The sequence below is a fragment of the Aplysia californica genome, unplaced genomic scaffold (assembly GCF_000002075.1).
Source record: "Aplysia californica isolate F4 #8 unplaced genomic scaffold, AplCal3.0 scaffold00008, whole genome shotgun sequence".
In the NCBI taxonomy this organism is placed as follows: domain Eukaryota; kingdom Metazoa; phylum Mollusca; class Gastropoda; order Aplysiida; family Aplysiidae; genus Aplysia; species Aplysia californica.
In genome coordinates this window covers 2254190-2257487 of record NW_004797278.1, presented here as the reverse complement: position 1 = coordinate 2257487, position 3298 = coordinate 2254190, and positions in this window count along the sequence as shown.

Below are 3298 nucleotides of genomic sequence, written 5' to 3'. Positions count from 1 at the left end.
GAAGGACGTGTTTTCCGTTAGGTGATTTAACTTGCGAGTGAAAAGAGATGTAAATGGATCTGTATTTCAAAGTGGTGAAGAGGGAAAAAAACAAAGTTTTGCTCACATTTTTAACAATATCTGTTCGTTAGTTCGAAAGACGTCCAGCAGCAGTTATTATCAACGTCTGCACAGTGCAGTGTCCTTATATCATGGGTTCCGTATTTAGGGGAAATTATTTTTAAACAAGTTTCAAAATCTGTAGTGTATTCTTCACTTACACACATAAAGACACACTCAGTATATTTTGGACATCTTTTCTTGTTCACTTATTCTACGCTAAAACTGGCGATAACAAACGCAAAGGACTTTCAGCCTTCAAGGACTCAAGGCGACTGTTAGGTCAGTGCAAGCATGTTACCCCCCTTTCATCGCAGGTCAATGCATATTGGTGCTCACTGGGGTGCTGGCGTATCATGCCCCCCCCCCCCCCACACAGAAAGGGAATGAATCTAGGTATTTAAAGACAACAACAGAACGCTGACACAACAATATTCCTGTTTGGTATAATACGAGGAGTCTATATCGTATGTGTTTACCTTTTTTGATTCCGTGCGGATCAAAAGGGCTAGATCAATTTTTATTATTTTCAGAATAAGCTCTCGGTAAAGCGGAATGCTTATTATATACTCCTTTCCAAAAGAACCTTGACACATTTTCTTTAAACATAATACTATTAAACCAAAACGAATTATGATATTTATGTACAGTGCAGTGTATTGGTTTTACTGTCTTCGGAATCAATTTTGACAGCACAACTAAGTGAGTTCGCTCAATTCTGTGTGTTTGGTATGATTTCATTTGTCAACTTCTGTTAAGCATGAGTTTTCTGTGTTGTCTTTGCTATCATTATCAATGTGTAGCTAATTTCAAAACCTACAAAAGGTGTGTAAAAAGTTTATGAAAACATCGTTTGCATTTGAACTGCGAGCTTCAGAAATCTAGAAAAATGTCGACTTTCAACCATGCCGCGTCTCAGTGCAGACGAGCGGTGGCGCGCTATAGGGCACCCCGAAACAGGCGTTCCCGTGGCGGATGTGGCAAGGATTTTTAACTGTAGCAGGGAAACCATCTACAGTCTGCAGACCAGGTACATGAACACAGGAAGTACAAGAGACCGGCTAAGATCAGGGAGGTTGCGGATAACCACCCCGGCACAGGATCAGTATGCACCACCCACCTGAAGGACAAGTTCCAGTCTGCTTCACATACAGCCAGAACTCTGCCACAACAGCAACCAGTGAGCACACAGACAGTTATTCTTCTCAGGTCCTTTTCACGGATGAGTCTAGATTTGTTCTTGGTCGCTACGATAGTCGAGTGCGGGTATATCGCCGTCGAAATGAAATGTTTGCTGACCAGTGTGTACATGAAATCCCTAACCAGGTATATGGGCAGGTGATGGTCTGGGGCGGAATCACAACAGACCACAGGACGGCACTGGTACATGCTCCGACATCACAGAATAGCGCCAACTACGTAACCACCATCTTGTAACCACATGTGGCACTGTTTGTGCAGAACCATCCAGACTACACCTTACAACAGGACAACACTCGAGCCCATCGTGCCAGGGTGACACAAGCTTACCACGCACAACAAACAATTCGGTTTCATCCATCCCTGGCCAGCAGTACCTCCCGACCTGAACCCGATTGAACATGTGTGGGATATTCTCGGGCCTCAAAACCAAGAGATGAATGTCACTCCTCAGAACAACGCTCAGTTGATTCAAAGCCTAACCAACGCTTGGAACGCTATCCCACAACATCAAATTTCCAACATCGTCAACTCTACGAGGCGCAGATGCCGCGCCGTCATTGCTGCAGGCGGCGGTCACGCACGATATTAATCCTGCCGAACTTTCATACATAACTTGAAATGCTTTAGATTTGACCAGTACCAGTGTATTTTGCTATCAGACATTTCGAAAACCATAATTTAGGATTACTATGTCAATGTAAAGTTTCTAGGTGGAAGAAAGCACATTTTCTGACTTTTTGAATTTGGACCTTATCATTTCAGGAGGGGCTTGAAGCACCAGGTGTGTATTATATGCATTAAAATACAGGTTTTCAAATCCAGAAATGCTTCTTCTTTTTATATGTAAAATTTTGTCCCTGTGTCTGCAATGATTTATTTTTTATTTAACGCTATTCGTTATGTCAAGTTTCTATTGGAAATGAGTATATGAAACCAGGAAAAAATGCTCAGTTTTCAATCCTTTCCCTTTTTATTTTGGTGAACTCATGGCAAAGATCTGTAGTAGAGAATCTTTGCTCCTGGGAGTGTCGCATGATCAGTGGTCAAAGTAACATGTCGTGTCACATTCCTTTACGGAGAACAAGACCTTTCTTTTTACATCAACATTAAAACATAACAAGGATTCGAAGGTGATCTGATCGTAGAGTGATACAATTTGATAACGGTTTCTACGTCAAATCGTTGTTGTTTGCAACTGGAAAATGTTATTCTTAATCTTAGGTTCCCTTTCTGCCAATTTAGTATCTTGCGGGAAATTAAGTCTTAGACGTTATTCCCTTCAAATAGACCTAAGCACAATCATTCCTGAATTGTACTTTGACAAAAACGACACTTTATTATGTTTCTCTATCTCTCGCTCAACCTCACCTCGTCCCCCCTCCCACAAAAAAATCCCCTCGGGAAATAATGTGCTATTGTTTACGGTATGCATTCATGTTACATGATTAAAAACAACAGAAAAATGAAAACCCTTTTAAACACAGCAAAACAAAATGCTGGAAACTCAGGACTTCAACTCGAAGAAGATCTAACTAATAAACTAGAATAGGAAAAGGCGTTGCGTGGAACGCGCAGTACGACGGCGCTGGTTCTTTACCCTGTTATCTACCCCGGTTATTATGCTGTTGTCCTCATTGTCATGTGAATTGGAGAAGGAGAAGAAATTAGATCTAGCGCTGATGTGAGGCAAGACCACAAGACCATAACAGATTCGATTGTTTTAGTCTTGCTTGACAAAGAGAGTTAATTGAGTACATGTCCTGAATAAAGCCATTTGGGTTTTTTAAATAAAAACTGACAATAAAAAAGTCGACTTTTTGTAATTTGGACAAGTAGGGCCTACCAATGAACCTGTGAATTAGTAGGCCAGTTCATAAATTTGCTGTAACTCATCTAGGTGACCAAAGGAACTCTAAGCACATAGCTATGTTCCAGAGATTACTTAAATTCTGTCTTTATATCAATGCAGGTAGGCCTAGATGAAAACTACTTGAGG